Below are 21408 nucleotides of genomic sequence, written 5' to 3'. Positions count from 1 at the left end.
AAAATGGTCCATAAAGATCCTGCAATTTTTTTTTTCAAATTAGGGAAATGAAAGCTATTCCAAGGAGTATGTGACACAAAAATTATTAATAAATCATTATTCAAATTATTTACCCAAAGTTATTTTATATAACTGATCTCCTAGGGAAGAAGTATTCGAAATTTTTGGGTGCTCTCACTGACCAAAGCTGGTAAGGCACACTGAGTTTTTCTCCTAATTATTTTTATTAGATGTGTAAACTTTTACTTTAAAGAAATGTCCTCAGGATTTAGCTGGGATTTTGATTTATCTAAGTATGCATGGGATGAATCAGAAGAATATCACAATTTTTCAGGTAGTGTAGACACAGTACTAGAGTGCCAGATAGCACAACTTTAAAAGATAAATTATGTTTGAACTGTCCCCCTACAAACAGCAGAAGTAAGTTCTTCTCAGATTTGACTATTGATTTTAGCTGAAATTTTCAATGATTGTCTAAATATGGGCAAGACTGGAAGGACAATCCTGAACCATGGAAGTCACATAGCCACCCTGAAGGCTATAAGAACACTGCCTCTGGGCAGATTCTTATGTGTCCTTCTGACATGGGTCAAAGATGACTGATGATTGATTGACAGGCCAAAGACTGGGTAGCTCTCTACTGCATTTGGTATTTGTTGTTGATCTAGTATTTTGGGTGTCGGTTTGAACGAACACAGCACAGGACTACAAGAAAATACATGTGTCATTTGTTACATGCAATGCCCATCCTCATTATTTTATACTGAGGAGGATAATAATGCCTCATTAGAGAATGAGCTCATTGATGACTAGGAATATAGTAATATTGCTTTAAAATATCTACTGAATGAATAAATGATCTCTTGTCTTCAGGGCACTAGTTATAAAAATGTTTTTCAAATTATTTCACTAAGTTTTCCTCCACTGACCTCTATTTCTCTAGTTCAGTGGTTCTTGGTAATCTTATACATTAGGTAGGCTTGTGATGTTTTGAAAAGTTATAGTTTATGTAAGGTCAGTTTGAGGTGGCCAAGGGAACAAAGCACCAGACAAAAACCCACCAGGAGCTGACAGACAAGCAGTGATAACCACCTGTCAATCAGCAGGGTCTCCTAAATGATCCTGGAAGGATATGGAGATCAGCAAGATCCCCTGACCAACCCCAGGAGGACAAGGACCCTAAAAACCTCCCTTTCTTGTCCCAAGCACTCCCTTCCTGCCCTAAGCCTGATAAAATTCCAATCCAGCTGAGCCTTGGTTGGACTCCCCAGGATCTGCTCTGTTGGACTGGAGGGTTTCCCCTGGAGCAAATCTCAATAAAGCCTTATTCAGCAGCTTTTAATCTGCCTCCTTTTGGTCACTGGTGCCTGAACTTACAGTTTAGCCTTATCCTGTGTACTCCAATGCAAGGATTTTGCAGTAGAACATAGGCTTATGTGCTTTGAAAATCTCCCCTGGTGATTCTGATGTAAGCTGTTGAATAAGAACTTTGCTCAAGGAAGATGAATTGATCTCAGCCTAGCAAATGACATTAGTGTTCCAAAATGTGTTGGCGATTTCTTAAACAAATAATGAAATACTCACATTTTTTCACATTGGTTGTCCTCTCTCTAGGAAGTCTTCACATACAAATTAACTCATATTTATTTTTTCCAAAAACATCAAATTTTTCTTGACATATCTCTCAACCTTATCAGCAGGCAGCATCAAGCATTTATTATACCGATAATCAGAAGCTTATTAAACATAGTAATTTATTACTCCAAAAATTTCACTGAAAGGACTACCAAGATTTTTCATAGGTATCAATCCACAAGAAGAAAGCAAAGGTGGGAAGAAGCAAGCCATAGGGAGAAGTCAGCATTTGGAGTGTTGGAATGCAAACTGATGAGTGATGATGAACAGAAAACTGGAAATAGCTGCCCCTATAAGTTTTCAAGGAGAATAGGTCCAGAAGTGACCTGTTGAAGTCACAGCATCCCCATACAGCACAGGACCTTAGAAATGAGTAGAAGTGAGCGGCAGGCAAGATGCAAGAGTATTGGTTGAAAACCTGTGTCAGAAAGTCATCAGGTCCCTAGACCTCTTTCTAACCCTTTTCAACCAGGTAACATCACTTGCCTTTCCATGGTAGCTGCAGTTTTAATGTCTGGGAAATTTTAACTAATGTGTCTTTGAAGGTGGGGATATTAGCCAATATGGAAGAAAACAGATGGATTAAATAAAAATTCACTTATTGAACAGTGTAAACAGCCTGCAGCCTGAGATCACAGAGAACCAGGCTACTCCCAGGAAGAATTGGGAGGATTACTTCCTGTGGATATTATGCATATCTTATATAATATACATATTGCATTAACTCCCGTGCTGAAAGAGTTCAGGAACAAGACTCTGACTTCATACTCTCTACAAATACCATCTACAAACCTGACAGACTCTCATTATATACCAACTTTGGCCACTTAACATCAAAAAACTTCCCTGCGCATATTTATCTCTAAACCAAACAAAATATGAGTTCCTTCTCTCTCATTCTGAAAAAGGAATTACAACCTCCTCCTAAGAGGGAAACAAGTGAAAACTCATCAAGTACTTCATCCAGGGTTAAATTCAGTTTTTTGGATGATTCCCAGGTTTTGATAATATATAATTGATTAATTACTAATCAACTTAAGTCTACATTTATATTAATCACTATCTCTATGTCTTAATTAACTAGTAAAAGGATTGTATGTTAAGCATAAAGGACAAGTCAGGTTCCGAGACAAGGCTTGTGTGGCCTGGGTGGCTCAGGCAGGAGAATTATGAGTTCAAAGCCAGCCTCAGCAACTTAGCAAGAACTTCCCTCAAATAAAATAGAAAAAGGGCTGGGGATGTGGTTCAGTAGTTAAGCACCCCTGGGTTCAATCCCCGGTACCAAACCAATAAAAAATAAAGGTGTGTGTGTGGTGGTAGGGGACAATATTCCATACAGTGAGAATGAAAATATTAGTAAATTCATTAGTTTTAATTTCTGCAACTTGAGTCCATAGTTGATATTTACAATTTTTTGTTTCACTACCAGTTCTGCCCCTACCTACCCAGCTGACAAGTTACTTTTACCTGAAAGCAATATTTTTTTTTTCTTTATTCACATCACCATTCCAGAGAGACCTGAGTCCATGGCAATCTTGCTTATAGATGTTCCATTATCTTTTATCACTAGATACAGCAGGATTAGAAGGCACATCAATGTACTCCCACGGGCTTCAAACATCCTTTTTGCCATCTCAATTTATGGTAACAACTCTGTTTTTCTTAATAATCTACATCAGTCACTGCAGCCAACATCAAAACCTATTTTTAACCTATTCATCTAGTGACATGAAAAGCCTGGAATGACAAGAATGCAGCCACATAGTCTCTTTTCATATATGCTTTTTTGTGAGTTGTGAAAGAGTTCTCTAGGGTCTCCTGCATTTTTGTGCATCTTGCTAGCAGAGGCAGTGAGAGCTTTTCTCTGGACTATCTCTTCATGTTTGTATCACAAAAACCCTTGGAAGATGTAAATAGTACCTTCCTCCTGAGCAGAAACCTGTTTGCTGTCTCCATGAGGGGCAAAATTTCAGTAGGTTTGTTTGCAGCTCATTACCCAACATAGGGTTTTCCCAAAACTAGTGTTCCTCAGCTATTGTCTTCATCTTTTTGAGGTGTTCTAACAAAACGCCACAAACTGGGTGGCTTAAATAATAACAATATGTTTCCTTACAATTCTGGAGGCTGAAATTCCAAGATTAAGAACTTGGTAAGGTAAGTTTTATTCTGACTCCTCCTCTCTTGGCTTGTAGGTAGCTACCTATCTCTGTGGATTCCCATAACTTTTCTTCAGTGCATGCATTTGGAAAGAGAAGTACAAGTTCTCTCTTCTTATAATTACACTAATCATATCGAATCAGGGTCTAATCCTTAGAGGATCATTTAACCCTAATTAGTCCCTTGAAGTCCCCAACTCCAAATATAGACACATGGGGGAGGTTTAAGGCTTCTGCATATTAAGGGAGGGGGTGTGAAAATATTTAGCCCATGGCAGCTGTAATGTAAAACTGCAGGTGTCCTATCTACCTGGGTCAATCCCTGGAAGTCAATTTTGGGGAAAGGAGAACCCACCTGTGCTAATTAACTTTCCATCATTGTAAAAAAAACTAAAATAAGTACTTAAAGAAGGAAAAATTTATTTCAGCTCATGATTTCTTGCTTCAGTGCATAGTCGACCTCATTGCTTTGGGCTTGTGGTGAGGCAAAACATCATGGCAAGGAGGGTGTGGCAGAACAAGGCTCCTCACCTTATGGTAACCAAGAAGCAGAGAGAAAGAGGGAGACAGAGGGAGAAAGAAGGAGAGAGAAGGAAAGTAACAGTCCAGGGACAAAATATACCCCTCAAAAGCCAGCTGTCAGTGATCCATCTCTTCCAACTAGGACCCATCCCCTAAAGCACCACCAGCTGGGACCGAAACCTTGAATACCTGAGCCTGTGGGGTCCATTCACAATACAAATTACAGCATTGTCATAATCCTTAAACTCATGCTATTTGTTGAGCTGTGAGTAATAAAGTTCTTGTTCTGAAACCCAAGAGTCTTTTGCCTGACTCTATTAAGCTGTGGGATCCAACTTATTAGCATATAGGTAGAATAAAATCTTAGACACTTCACAGTTTTTAACTACTAATATTTTATAACTTCTCTTTTATACCAAGACTCTAAGTTTAGACTTATAAAAAGAGGGGTACACATTTATTAATTATATTAATATAATTCTCAGGTTCACTACTTTTTAAGTCATCCATTTCAACTTACTCCAAAAATACATATATTCACTTTAACAGCTGCATATATTGGTACTATTAGCGTCCCATTTGGGAAACATTCTAACCTTACCACATGGATTTTACTCTCCATAAGGCCGGCTACATCTGAGCAGTTGGGTCCATCATAAGACTAGCTGGAACTGACTAAGGCCAAAAATTCTAAGAGGATCCAATAAATTCTAGACAATTTAGGCAACTTGGTCACCTGAGTTCACTCACTTAATTTCTATCAAGGACAAGAAGTAAGTCAAGACTTGTTTTTCAGAGGACTGGTATTTGGCAAATATATTTCTTTAAATCTTAGGGTAATCCTCTGTGATGCACTTATCCCAGGAGTAGAAAACTTTTAAAGGCAGATGGCCTAGATGGCCTCAGTTACTCACTTCAACCATTGGGTCATAAAAGCAGCCAAAGATGATATATAGGTGAATGAGCATGACTGTATTCTAATAATACTTTACTTATAAAAAATAAGAAGTTTTATTGGTCCCTGCTCTTACAAGTGTCACTAATTCCATAAGGTATTCCAATGTTCCACAAAGCCTTGACTAACTGGATTTTCTGGTTCATAAGGGCCAAGTTCAAAGCTGGTAACACTGTAACTTGACATAGATGGAGAACATTTTCTTTCTCTTAGACTGCTCAAAGCTGGGAGCTATTGGGGTCACTTAATGAGTTAGATTCTTCAGTGTTTTCTCAAAATATCCAAAAGGACCCAATAATGTATTGTACATCTTTGTTAGTTCTTTTTTTTCAGAGAGAGAGAATTTTTTAATATTTACTTTTTAGTTTTTGATGGACACAACATCTTTTTTTTATTTTTATGTGGTGCTGAGGTTCGAACCCAGCGCCCCACACATGCCAAGAGAGCGCGCTACCGCTTGAGCCACATCCCCAGCCCCTCTTTGTTAGTTCTAGTGAGACTATTTCACTTGGGAGAAAAAAAAACTCTAAATGTTCTAAAACACTGGGAAGACTGAAATTTCACAAAGATGTCATACTCATTTATTCATGTGTTTTATATTACATGTCTGGCACAAAGTTGTATTAGTGGTTATTCAAACTACTGTCAGTTCCTACTTGCTAGATCTAGTAGTATGATGTTATTGATTTAATAGAATAGGGGTTGGAAATTTTTTCTCCAAAGCACAAAACAATTGCATATTTTAGACTTTGTGATACACATTCAGATCATGCCAAATATTTATGTGTGGGGGAGGGTGGGTGTGTATGTAACACTCTACAAATGTAAAAGCCAATCTTAGATCATAGGCCATAGAAAACCAGGTTGAATTTAATCAAGAGATCCCAATTTGCCATCCATTTAAAGTCTAGTTTCTGGTTCTGTAGGGCCAAATTATGACACAGATCCAGATAATTTGTTCAGCTCTAAAGCATATGAATTAAAATGCAATGCTCTCTTTGTTGACTAAGTGAAAATTGCTTCTGCTGTTCTTTACTTATGGTAGCACACACACACACAAAAATATTACAAAGACAAAACATGCTGGTATCTGACTAACATTATAGGTTGGAAACCAATAAGGACTCTAAAGAAAATAAGGGAAAAAAAATCCTTCTTCAAGAGAACTAGCTGTCTCACAGGAATACATTTTGGAAACAGCCTCTTCAGGCTCAAGAGGATTTTTCTCAGTCTCCTAGGATGGAGGTATCACTGGATTTATACTTGATGTCCTAGACCTCCACAACTGATCTGAGAATTATGTTGCTTCAGTTAGAATCAGGTTAACATGGCATATTTAACCACATTACAAGAAATGTACTCTAGTAGGATGAAGGGAAGGTAGAGGAAATGCAAATTTCCATCTTACATGATAGAAATTTAATAATATCTAAATCAAATATAAAAATAATATAATAATATTATAAACATGCTCTTTAGAAATAGGAAGAAACTGTAAGAGGAAGTAGCTGAAAGAATTGAAATTTGTTGTCTCTGGGGAACAGAAATCAGGGTAAGCAGATGACTATACTTTTTGATTGTATGTATTGTGATAGTATTTAGATTTTAAAACCAGTTTGGCTTATTACATTAATGGAAGCAAAAAATACAGATAGACATGGATAAGTAGGTATTATAGATATATAACAATAGTACTAACATTCTAGGGCTGCCATGTGTATCTTAATGGGAACATATTTTCTCATAGTTCTAGAGGACAGGAGCCCAATATCAACATGCTGGCTGGTGTGTTCTCCTCTGGACTGTCTCTTTTTGCTTGCAGATGCACCTTTATCTTGTCCTTGTTTATGGTTTTTTTCTCTGTGTGCCCATTCCTGGCATTCCTGGTGTCTCCCTCAATGTCCTAAGATCCTCTTCTTAAAAGGACAAGAGTCATGTTAAATTTGGATCCACTCTAATGTCCTCATTTTAACTTTCTCTTGACTGATCTTACTTCCAAATTTAGTCATATTCTGAGGCACTGGAGTTTAAGGCATCAAAATAGAAATTTGGAGAACACAATTAAGTCTGTAATGTGACATCCACATATATTTTATATAATTATACAATTACATAATTATGATCTATATTATATATACAAGATTTATATGTATATATAAATATAATTTGTATATATTTTAAACTGTATAATACTTGTTTTCCCTCAAGTCTTACAGCTTTAAATTATGGCACCCTTCATTACCAATCTAAGTTGACATTTTTATAGGAAAGCTGTTTCTGATTTTCAAATATTTGTTTCTTGGCTAATAAAAGAATTTTGTGTGGCTTGTATAATATATATATATATATTTTGTGTGTGTGTGTGTATGAAGTACGTAGCCTAGGAATTGTACATAGTAAGTCATCTGGGCACTCATTGGCTCTTGCACATAACTGGTAGCCATAATAATGATATTTATATCATTATTTATATTTATATCATGGTATAAACATACATGAATTTATTCATAATAGCACCCATTTCAAACTTAATTATTGTACCATTAATTATATTTCTGACACTCCCCTTAGAATTAAATATGAATAAAAATATTTCTAAATTAATATTCAATGAAGGATAGAAGATACAGACTGAAAGAAAAACACACATTTATGGTTGCTATAACAGAAAACTCAGCAATACTCTCAGGATATAAAGAGTGACAGGAATGAATCTACCTATTGGGAGAATGAGGACAGGAGGTGGGACCAATAAAGGCTTTATAACAGAGATGATAGGAAACTTAGGACTGAATTGTTAAATATTATTTCACAGAAGGAAATAAATAAAATTTAAGTAGTGCAAATAGGAAAGCAAAACAAACCAGAAATAATGATAAAAGTTTACCCATTTAGAGAAATAAAGAGAATAATTGGAATAGATAGCAGAGGGTGAGTGTCAAAGAACAGTTTTTCTTGGTATTATTTTACTTAGTATTGATAGAAACACAATGAAATAAGTATTTTTTTCACCATGTTATGAGTTAGGAAAATAAATTGATAAAGATTAAAGTCCATTGCTGGATATCACCCTTCCAGCAAGGGATAGACTCCTGAATGGATCCAAGAACCTTGTTCTTAGTCATTACTGATAAATTCATGCTTATTGAATGAAGCTTTGCATAAAAGAATGTCTGATTAATGAATGCCATGTTCATATGTTGAGGCCATGTCTACCTGGAAGCGAAAAGACATTTTAACAGTAGAAATCATTCAAGGTTTGTCTTTCTGTATTTGACTTATTTCACTTAATATAGTATCTTCCAGATCCATCTGTGTTATCACAGATGACAGAAATTTATGATTTTTGTGGCTTCAAAGTATTCCATTGTGAATATATACCATATCCAGTGATGGACTTTCAGGATGATTCCACATCTTGGTTATTGTGAAGAGTATATTAATAAACATTGGAGTATATGTGTCATGCTAATTACCCTAATTTGATTATTGCCTACATGTACATGAATCAAAACATCACATTGGGGCTGGGGATCAAGATTAATGGGCGAGCACTTGCCTAGTATGTTCAGATCCCTCAGTTCAATCCCAGGCACTAAACAAACAAACAGACAGCACATTCTACCTCATTAATATGTATAATTATGTGTCAATCAAAAACAAACAAGCAAGCAAACAAAGAAGCTAAGGTTTAACTAGCAAATTGAAAGTGATGTTTGATTTGCACTGTTAAAAATATGTTTTGGAGAAAACAATCAGTCTGATTTGACATAATTATTATGTTTTTGTTTCTTTTCCTTCTTTAGGTCAAAGTATTGTGCTTAAAGTGATTAGGTATTATTAGGACTTAGTGATCATATTCTCATCATATTAACTGGACAGGATGATAAAAAATGAAATACACTTCATAGATGGGATTATTCATTTTTTCCTGCAATCATTAATTGAGATAGATGTGTCAAATTATTTTAAGTTATTATGCACACAAGAGGAAAATCAAACTAAATTCATAAAACTTGGTTTCAGGCATTACAGACTATTAATTATGTTTAAAAAATATACTTTAAACAAATATAATCACAATTAATTAATTTGAATGATATGTCTTCTCTAACGCTTGAAAGAAATATCCCATTTCATTGTTGTGTCTCTTTCTTATATAAATTAGATGGAATATCTGATTATTCTATATTTTTCTCTTTCCAAAAGAAGTATATGTAACTGATGCCTGTGTCGTCTTTATATTCCCTGGTTCTCAGAACCTGTGCAGAAGAGTGAAAGCTGCACTTCAGGGCCCCCAGTGTTGTTCCACTCTGGGGGCATCATTCCACTTCAGAGGTGCCAGGGCAGAGTGGCGTGAGAGTTCCACTGAACAGGTAATAAATTAAATCACTATGCAGATTTTCTATATAAAAGTGCCAAATGATCAGCTTTTATATGACAGTAATGTCTTTGCTTATTAATGGTGATTACTTCTCATTTTTTTTTTGCAAAAGACTATAGTTTTACAGTTTACAAATGATTTATGGCACCAAAAATATAATTGGACCAAAAAAGAGAATGATGTGTGTGCTAAGGTCTAGAAGTTTGGAAATTAACCATTAGGATCTCTTTCTCAATCTCTTAATTATATTTTTAACTTCAACTCCATTGTCTTTGTGGAGGTACTTTGAAGAAGTTCTATGAGTTTTAAGCTTGAAATTAATAACATTTCAGATAATTAACAGAAGAATAGAGAAGCTTAAAAGCTAGGAAGCATGAAGTCTATAGAAAGAAAGAAAAAAAAAAACTTTAGCTGAAGTTGCCTTGGGGTCACATTAGTATTTAATTGGCATGTGAGGGTTAATGGTAATTCAGTAAGGCTGATTGGTTCCACAGCCATGGAAATTATGCATTAGAAGTTCATATTTCAATGGCAGATAATGCTTTAAAAGTTCAATAACACTTTCCAGGAGTTTCTATTATTTTGAAATTAGAGGCATAGATTATAACATAGTGGAAATTAGTCCTACCCTAATGAACCTACAGTAACAGTCCATTAAATTCAGAATCCTGAGCTCTGTAATTGATAATTTAGCAAACTTTAACCATCTAGATGTGTAATTCCATAAACTTTGGTTTTATTATGAAAGTAAAGCAAAACTCCTCTTTGAAGCAGTAAATCAAGTGTGCTGTGCTGTCCCTAAGGGGAGGGAAGTGGGATTCATTGTCACATCCTCGCATCAGTACCTTTATTGCTTCAGAAATGACAGAGATGCTGGCATGCTGATATGCAAATAACATCCCCTTCCTGCTCTGCAAGTGACTTCATGACATTGTGGTTTATTCTGTAACCTTTAATGACCTTTCCTTCTATCCATCCCTCTTGCCAACCAGTTCAGAATTATGCACTCTCTTCTCTCCTTTCTTGTTCACATCTACATTTTGGCCTAGGAATATGCAAAAAGAGGGTTGGTACTGTATTCATTATTTGATTACTATGTTCCAAAACACTTCTGGCCAATGATTCATTATTTATTTAATGTGCTTACTCTATTTGTTTACTATTGATCCTCTCCACAAAAATGCAAGCCCCCTAAATGTTTCTTTCATTGTTCATTTGCTTGCTTATCTGTTTTTGTACTATTGTATCCCTAGCATCTAGAACAGTGCCAGGAATATATTAAGATCCTACTACATATTTGTAGAAGGAATAAATAGATGAATGAATAAATAAGTGAATGGATTTATATTCTTGTTCTGCCCGACTTTTACAAATACCATGGTTACTAAAGTGCATCCATCCTTCCTTTGTTGTGTTAGAGTTGATATTTCTTTTGTGTGATTCTTTGACCTAAAGATACCCTGTCTGCTCATGTGCTATATCAGCAGCATCCTAGGTCTCATCAGAGCATCACATGATATCCATCCTACTCTTTCTCAATTCTTCAAAGTCAGTCTCCTCTAACTCCATGAGTCAGTTTGATGCAGCCTTATGCTTCTTAGTGCCTTTGCCAACTTCCCATCACTCCTCCTTCCTACTCATATGCACATTCAAAAGAGACAGAGCCTGGAACTCAAACTAAATCCCAACCAATATCCTGGGGCATATGATGCTCTCACTTGGTTCCTGGAATCCTGGATCTCCCAAGGATGCTTTTACTTTTTGCCTTATAGTAAAAAGCACTCCTGGTGATGACCTGACCTCTCACTTGATGCTAAAGGTAACCCTTTCCCAGAAATCTCAACATTGAAGATTTTGGTCACTGATGTCCCACCATATTAAATTTACCATTGACACAGAGGCAGGTTTGCATTTGGTTGATGGTCAGTCGTGTCTGTAGCCAGGTGTTGATCCTATGGGAACACACAAGTGGCATCATGCTATTTATCAACTGTTTTAGCATTAGATAAATGTATCTGATGGTTAAGAAGAATAGGCTTTAGGTAAAGATTAATTGGCAATATTGAACTGCTTCTATTTGGTCTAATTTAAAATTAGATCAATTGGATGTTAGTTTGATTCTCAAACTTATATCATTAAAAACACAGTGATCAAAATAGTAAAAACTATGTGTTTCTGTGGTTCATGCACAGAAACTCTGTTATGAAAATCAGAGAATTAAGCTTATTAAAACCCAGCTTTGAAGATATATTTCTTTGGTTAAAGCCTTCTGACACTCCATTACTCACCAATTGAACTCCAGATGTTTTAGACACCAGTACAGTGTTCTGCCAATTCACCTCTCCCTCCTGTTCTACGTTTTCCAGACACCCCAGTGGAACTTCCACACACCATCCCCCATACGCAGTTGGTGTCTCACTATTTTTGCCCTATGCTATTCTCTACTTGCTAATCTCAACTTTTCCTTTCATATGCCAAAAAGAAACTGGGTAAAATGGAAAAGATTTTATTTTACCTAATGTTTCTTGAAGAGAATAATAACACCTCTATAAGGTTAGTGAGAATACATTGGCAGATAAATAGGTAGCTCTATCCCTGATATAAATGATATTTATTACTTAGCTTCCTAAATAAATTTAACTCCTAAGCATTTTTGATTTAAGTAAGGCTGAGCAAAGAGGACAGGCTACAGATGCGGAACTGATACTTAAAATTTTTGCTTTGGAATTCACCTACTGGAAATCTCAGACACATACTTAACTATTTAACTTATTTACTTATCTACAGAAAGTCAGAGTCAGTAACAACACTGTCATGAAATAATATGCAAAAATGACTGCCACACAATTCTTTTTCTCTCCTTTGAATATTTATACAGCATTGTACATAGATCTCTTATGGCAGTTGAAAAGTTCTACTTTGTGTACTTGTCTTATTATCTAAATAGTTTACCTTTCATTTGCATATTTTTATTTTAATGCTATACTTTAAAAATATATGTTACATAAATTTTGGATCAACTGTAAAAGTTTGAGAAGGGTGGTAACAATTATGAATAAACCCTTTCTAAAATTACTTAGTCAGATCAGGGGATAATTTCCAAAACTCTGGGAACTAGCAAATTGAACAGAAATGGTCTAATGGAAAGATGAGCAGGAGTAAAATGAACAAAAACATCTATTTCTGTTCCTGTTGCTATAACAAAATACATTAGTGTAAGTAATTTTTCCAAAACAGAAATTTCTTTCTCATTGTTCTGGAGGTTGGTATGTCCAAGATCAAGTCACCAGCAAAGTTGGACTCTCATGAGGGCTTATTCTACTTCAGAGCTTGCTCCTTATGGCTATATCCTCACCTGATGGAGGAGGGGAAACTCACTTCCCTGTGCTAGTTAACAAGGGCACTAATCCTGTGATGGAGCCCCTAGGAGCTGATCATCTCCCAAAGGCTCTTCTTAATGCTTTAGCTTTGGAGAATAGGTTTCAACTAATGAATTACAGAAGGACACATTCAGACCACAGCAGGTGGCATTCAAATAAAGGAACTCCAGCTGAAGTTCAAAGGCATAGTGAACAAAAAAGTGCAAGGGCAAAGATAACAAAGGATAAGTTACAGGATAGTAAATAGTAGATTGCTTGTTTTACTTTAGCTAATGAAACACTGATCTTTTTCGTTGTCTAACTCACCAAATGTTCTTTTTGTCAGTGTGGCTCAGCCTGCAGATTGAGAATTGAGGACCCCCCCCCAACACACACACCAGAATCAGCTTCTAAGATATGAATTCACAAGCAAGGCTCTATTAAGAGCTGGAAAGGAACTGGGGAAGCAGAACATGAAATGTGTAAAAAATGGGAAAAGTTAAGTGAAGTCCTGCCAAGGGTGACCTTGACCTGACCTTAACAAGGATTTTCTAGAATGTTCTGAACTGAGATGGATATGTAAATTCCTAAAGGCTTCCTGATTGCTGTACAAGGCAGCAAAGGGGGTTCTAGTAGCCTAAGGAGAATCCTCTGAAGAAGAATTGTATATGTTGATTATTGGTAATAAAAGCAAAAAATGTGGCTCCCTCCCATCTGCCCCACATTTCTGGCCAGTATCAAACTCTCTGGCAATAGCGCATCCATTGTCCAAAACATCAACAGAAATGGGTGGAAATTCTGATATCATGACCATTCAGCACTTTCAGTGGGAATGTACAATTCTGGGGTGCTTGCCTTTTGTTCCTGTTTTATCACTACTCCATAGACAATAGTCTGAAATATCAATGCAACTTTCAAAGTTATTTAATTAACTTCAAGGGGCACAGGACTCAGTACTTGTCAATTTCTAATATCGATTCCTATGTGATTACTCCATTATTATGCCATAGTTTTCTGTGTGCAGAAGTGTGAGAAAACTATGTTAGTGCCCTCTTCAGCAGAATGTGCCCTTGTGAGTTAACACTGGCAGGAATGAGAGACACCAAAGAAGTTAGCACCGGTATTGCAAGCTTTTTCTCTGTGCTTTAATTTTGAAGCAGAGCCTTAGCTTTGACATTTTTCAGTTGATAGGCTTTTTTTCTAGATGTTATTTGGGGATTTCAAAGTAGGCCTAAAAGGCTTTTTGAAGGATGAGGAAATGAAGCTTTCATATTTGTTATTTCCATTGTAGCTATTATTGAGAAAATTAGCTCTATGGAAAGAGAACAGAACAAACAACACAAGATTACTTTTCAGTGTCTCAAACAAGACTTCTGAGAATGTGTTGTGCTCTTTGCATCATTCCAAAAAAAAAAAAAAAAAAAGAAAAGAAAGGAAAAGAAAATATGGGAGGAGATGATTCATTTTTCCCCCAAAACAGCATTAGCCAAAGCCAAAATTATCTAGAAGGGTAAATTAAGAACATTAGCTTTCATGAAAATATCTGATGTTAAAGATGAGCTAAACATATACTTTCATCTGGGAACGCAGAGCCCAAAATGACTTAGCTTACAACTCTCTAAAGCTGGATCTTTACATGGTAACAAATTCCAGAATAAGTTCCTTGTGAGTAACCTGTGACACCATGGCAACATTCTTGGGACAGTTCAGACTCATCCTAAGTGAAGTGAATCCTCCTCACACCTGAAAAAACAAGAGGTAAGATCACACAAGAAAAATTTTTTTAAAAAGTGCTTTAATCACTGGCTTAACATCTTATGCAAAATAGCTAGTCATGTTGGTAGATGCCTATAATCCTAGCAGCTAGATGCTCATCCTAGAGAATCACAAGTTCAAGGCCTACCTACGTATCTTAGCAAGAAACTGTCTCAAGATAAAAATAAATAAATAAAAAATGCATGCAGCTCAGTGGAAAAGTATCCTTGGATTCTATCCCAGTAACCCTCCACATACAAATTATATAAAATAAAGTGAGCTAGCTATTTCCAAATGTAAGAGGAAATAATTTCTTCCTTTGCATTTGTAAATTCTGGACACAGTTCTGTTATTGAGCTCTCTCTCTATCTCCTTCTTAGCAACTTTCTTGCAAAATCACATTTGTCACACATTAACAAAGGGAAATATTTCCATTTGCAGCAAAGAACAGGTGACACAAAAGCGATATTGGTAGAAAGATTATAGAATTCATCTCTTATAATATCCAAGTAAGGAGTATTTTAGTGTGAATATGTTTATAATTCTTACAAGTTTTATGTGCATACACGTTATCATATATTGTTAGATTAATCCTGTTATTTATGAAATATCCCTTCTTGTCTAGGAATATTTTTATATTAAGTTCTAACTTCAGTGATATTTATATGGTCATTCCAATTCTTTTCCTGTATTTGTTTGTATAGTATATTTTTTTTATCTTTTCATCATATTTTACTCCTTCAACTTACAGTATGACTTTTTAAGTAGCATTGAGGAATTGTCATGCTTTCCATTGAGTCTAACAATTTCTGCCTTTTGATTGAAGTATCTACCCCATTCAAATTTATTGTGATTATGGATAAGATTGGGTTTACATCTAATGTTTTGGTATTTGTTTTCTGTTTTCTATTGTGTATTTTTTGTTAATTACTCTACAAATATTTCTGAATGTACAAGCTTTATTCCTCTGATGATTTTAACTACATTGGTTTGCTATGTAATTAATTCTAATACAGATTGTAGTAGAAATATTTGATTCTTGTGTTTCCTTTTTTGTTTTTCTGTCAGCTTCTGCTGGTGGGTGATTTTTTTTTTTGATGTGCATGTGCATTAAACAAAGAAATTTGAGCTCCACTTTAGCTTCTCTGCTGATTTTAAAGTATTTTTGAAATACTTAAAAACAGAGAAATAAAAGCTATATAAAAGTATTCAATAGAAATTGTAGAACATTAAGGTGTTAGAGTCAAAATAAAAAAATCTGCAAGAGAAGCTGATCAATAGATATAAGAAATTGGGTTAATAATAAATGAATTCATTCTAAGTTTGAACAATACATTTTGTCCAATCTGAAGAAAAGAGAAAAATATTTAAAGGAAAACATAGCAACATCAAACATTTCCATGTAATGAAAACACGGTAACAAAAGAAAGGGGAAAAGGACTTTAAAAAATTATGGCTAACAATTTTATGAATTTGATGAAAAAATTAATCTAGAGATACACAAATCTTCACAAACTCCAAGCAATATAAATCTAAAAAGAATCACATTCAAGTTCATTATTTGGGAGATTGCTTTTTTTTTATGAGTTTTGCACCTCTTAAATTTATTCCTAAGTGATTTATTCTTGACTAAATGGGATTAATTTCTTAATTTTGCTTTTAAAGTTTTCATTATAAGTATGTTAAATACAAAATTTTTGTACATTTTTCTTTTATCCACAACTTTACTAAATTGAAATATTTCTTCTAATAGTTTTTAGTGAATTTCTTACAATTTGTATTTATATATATATAAACAGGGTATCTATGAAAAGAGATAATTTAAGTTGCTCCATTTTAACGTGGAGGTCTTTTATTTATTTTTGATGATCAACCTGACATTTTATTTTTCATATTCTATCTAACATTTTTTTTCATTTCTCCCTTGCTGCTTTTATGGTCTCTTTGGAAATATTTTTTAATTGCAACATTTTCTTTAATGATTTTTACTGTATTTTTTCAATTAACTTTTTACTAGTTTCTCTAAACTTTATGGTATGCATCTGAATTTATAGGACTTGACTTCATATTTATATTAAATTGATTCAAGTGCGTATAAAAATTTTGCTTCAGTATATCTCTCTTCTCCCTTTTCTATTTTAGTGCTATTACCACCCATAATGCATTCATTTACATTAGAAACACTAAGATTAACTATTATAATTATTAATTTACATAATTTTATGTATTTTTAAAGATGTGAGAACAACAGATCTGTACACAATTATCGAGGTTGTTATATCTCTCTTTTTTGGTATTGTGGATTAAACTAAGGGCCCCTTAATCCACTGAGTCATATCCCCAGATCTTTCTTGTGTTTTTATTTAAAGACAGGGTCTCATTGAGTTGCTTAGGGCCTTGCTAATTTGCTGAGGCTGGCTTTGAACTCAATAATTCTCTTGCCTCAGCCTCCTGAGCCTCCAGGATTACAGGTGTGTGCCACTGTGCCCGCTTAATCATCATTGCTACCTCACCTCATTTGCTTCTGTGCATTTAAATTACTACCTTGTGTACTTTTTTACTCCATTGAACCTTTGCTCCTACCCACATCATTGTTTAATTTTAAGATTAAAAAAAATCACTACATAATGAAAAATTGAACTCACTTACCTGTAGGATTTTTGAAATAGTATGATTTTGTTTAAAACACCTAACATGATTTTTCTTCTATTCACTTGGGCTAGATCACTGAAAGAAAGTCTGGTGGCATGCAATACTTAATAATCTCATTTTTATTTATACTTGATTGTTAAACATGAAGCATGATACTAAATTCTGTACCTTTCACTTTTATAGTACTAATATTAAAGATTATTGCAAAAGATTGGTAAAGATATGAGTCATTCCATAGGAGAAAGTGTTCTAGGGACTAATATGGAACTAATACAGAAAAGATAATGGGTTCAATAATTCAAAAAAATGGCAGTGAAGATTTAGACCTCCTTTTATGTACAAAGGGGGTAGAAGTAGGAGTAATAGATAACTACAGGCTTAAGTTTCAGTTCAGGAAAGGTATTTTTAACTTATAAAGATAAATATGAGATGTAGTAATTGGTTTCTATTTCTAGTGGTATTTAAGCACATACTAATTAAACAAATGAATTAAAATGCATAGAGTAATTACACCGTTAAAGCAATAGCCAAACAATTCAGCTTTGGAAAAAGCTAAAAAAAGAACAGGTAGAAGAATCCAGGTAGCTGTCCTTTCAGGGATTCTTTTACACTAGGCACAAAGATCAAGATAAAAAGTTTCAGTGAGACAAGAGGAATAACTTGTGGCGATCTGTTACACAGTGTGGTGCCTATGATGAGTCATGATGAATGATGTATTTCAAAATGCCTAACAGTAGATTTCTCATTACCAAGAATGAAAAGAAAGAAACCTGATGAAAGTGCTAAATAGCCTGATTAAATTATTTCACAATGTATAGGCATATCACAACATCAAATTGTGCCCCATATATAAAATGATTATTTGTCAATTAGGATAAAGATAAATTTTAAAAGATCAAATGTCTTTAAGAACAAGTTTTTTTTTTTTTGCAATTGATTTACATGATTAATATCTTGGTCATTTTAATTAACATTCCCTGAGATTCCAGACCCTCAGGGAAAGAGATTTTCTCTAGGGAGTGAATTGTCTTCAAGGAGGAAACACTCCTTTCTTCTTCTAATATTTTAGTGTCAGGTGTTTGTACAGTTCAGACATCAGGAACTATACAGACTACACAGTTCTTGGGTGTTCTTAGCCATATCTAAGTTCTAAAAGGGGGAAAAAAGTTTATGGCCCTTATCATCTATATGAGGCCTTGAAATCTCTTTCTATCTGACCTGGATGGAGAGGGAACATCTTTGAGGGAACAAACAAACAAAAACCCTGAAGTAGCTACATTGCATTCAGATAAAGCAGGTGGTATTACAGTTTGGATAAGTACGCCTCCCAAGACCCCTGTGTTGAAGTTTTCCCAAAACTCATGTGTTACAGTTTTGATCCCCAAAGCAGTAATATTCAGAGGTGGGGATTTGAAAATAGATTATCAAATCCTTTGTCTTCTGACATTGTCGGTGGATTAATACATTTGATGGATTAGTAATTTAAAGGGACTACTGGAAGTTGATGGGAACTGTCAGAGGTGAGAACTAAATGGAAGAAGTAGACCACCTGGGGACATGCCCTAGAAGGATATTTTTTATATTTGCCACTTCCACTTTTTTTTTCTCTCTGTTTCTGCTTTCCTGACAGCCATAAGCAGAGCAGCTGCCCTCTGCCATGGCCTTCCATTATGATGTTCTGCCTGACCTCAGGCTCAGTGCAGTGGAGACAGCTGAGAATGGACTGAGATTTCTGAAACCATGAGCTACAATAAACTTGTTCTTTTTTCCATTGTTCATGTCAGGTATTTTGATCATAGTGATAGAAGTCTTCATATCAAGACACAAACAGGGGAATTACATAATTGATAAATGGAATCAGTTCACTAAGAAGACAGAAAATCTTTAACATGTATGAGATTAACAACTGAAAGTCAGAGTTATTTGTTGTTATGGCTACTTAATCTTATCCTTTGGTTAAAATCTGAGAACTTAATATATGCTAATTATGTCTCCTTAAAATTGATATCGATCTTTCTTCTCTACCCACCCAAAATTAAAGAAAGAAAATAGAATTAGATAAAGGAATTGGTGTTCCAGCGTACTATTACTTGGATGCTGGGGAACTACTGATTCAGGTGATATCCAGCTCTTCTTGAGCACATGCTAACCTCACACTGTTTCAGGCAAAGTTGAAGAAGAGTTGATCCCATGTGGGCATCATGACTCTTGCTAAAACTAAAAACTTGAAGAACCTTAAGTTGAACACACCCACAAAATCCAATACTTTATATCTCATTTGCTTTAACTTGAACTCACAAAGGACAGATAATTGATTATTTTTGGATCTTTAATTCTTTCAGACATAAAAATATCTTTGGATTTATTACAAGTGTATTAGACATTTGTACGTTATCACATTACTGGTTTGATCGTACTATGAGAACTGCATGCACATTTGTAAAATTTGTGTTTTGCCTGTTTATATGATTAGTACAGCTTTTGTGATGTTATTTAAGATGAGTGCTAATTTTTGAGGGGGAATTGAATAGGAAATTGTGATAAACAGAATAATGAATTCCTAAAGATGTCCCTGTCCTAATCTTTGAAACCTAAGAATGTGTCACTTGACATAGCAAAGAGGTTTTTATTCATAGATGGATTTTAGTAGGGACATTGAGATCTGAAGATTGTATTGGATTCTCTGGGTGGACTCAGTGTCATTACAGAGATCTTTGTAAAAAAAAAGGTGAGGGAGAAGCTGATGTAAAGTTGACAATAGAAACAGAGTCAGAATAGACAAGATAGAGGAGGTCAGAGTGATGTGAAGAAGGGATGTGGGCATTTTCTGGAAGCCCACATAAGAAGGAAATGGATGGTTTTCTAGATATAAGGTGCTTTTATTTTAGTGCATTAAGACACCTGCTTTCCAAAAGTGTATAATAATACATAAAATAACACATTTGTTATTTTAAAGCCAGTAAGTGTACAATAATTTCTTAAAATAGCAATAGAAATTGGCTCAGAAATGAAATTTAAGCCTTAGATACATTATGTCTCTGAACTAGATAATCCCCTGCTCCAACTCATTTGAGACATTCCTTAGAGCACAGTTGATATTAGAAAATGACCAAAGAAACAGGGGTTGATATTGTTACCATGGGAATCACTTAACAAGGTGAGTGCAGGAGACTGAGGAGAAATTGATGATTTCCTTCGGGCACTGGGAAAGTCAAACACCAAGTTGATTGAGTGCAAAGGTTAAGCCCAATTAGTTACAAGAAGAAACACTTGTAAATTACTAAAGAGAACATTTCTAGTTTCCTAATGATGCTTTCCAGATGGAGGATCTCCACCACTATACAAGTTGTAACAATCCTGACTTTTCACCACTCCCTGATCCTGATTACTGAATTGAGGTACATGTGACACTCAGAACCTACCTACTTTTTCTTTGTCCCTTTTAGGTATAAACCCTGCAGGAAGTGTGGGGTCTGCTTTCCTATAGGGCAGGCTTTGTTGTCACACAGAAAAACTGTCCTTTTCCAACAAAACCTGGAACCGACTGGGAAACTGGAATTCTGAGTTTGAGAATCAGGAAATCCATTTGACTCCCACACTGTCAAAATCCTCCAAAAAGATTTCATCAGAAATATAGAAAATATTGCAATTTTCATTTTCCTTACACTTTTGTCTTTTTTTCTTAACTTGAAGAATTTAAGTAGGGAAAAGCAACACTAGCATGTGACCTGCAAAAGAAACCAGTAAGACTTACAGTTTAATGACATTAAAGTACATCATATAATTGGCTGATGTACTGAGATGTAGAGCATGTGCTTTGCATGCACCTTGCCCTGGGTTCAATCCAAAGCATCAAGAAGAAAATTAATCATTGAAATCCTGGAGGTATAGGCCAAAGCTGATGTCATTCTAGTTATTTTATCATGACTATACTCTGGGTGAAATTTTTCCCAAATATTTTTAATATATTTTGTTTTTTTTAAAATTTGA

The sequence above is a fragment of the Callospermophilus lateralis genome, unplaced genomic scaffold, assembly GCF_048772815.1.
Source record: "Callospermophilus lateralis isolate mCalLat2 unplaced genomic scaffold, mCalLat2.hap1 Scaffold_63, whole genome shotgun sequence".
Lineage (NCBI taxonomy): Eukaryota > Metazoa > Chordata > Mammalia > Rodentia > Sciuridae > Callospermophilus > Callospermophilus lateralis.
The sequence above is the reverse complement of the archived record's forward strand: the minus strand, read 5'-3'. Positions refer to the sequence as shown.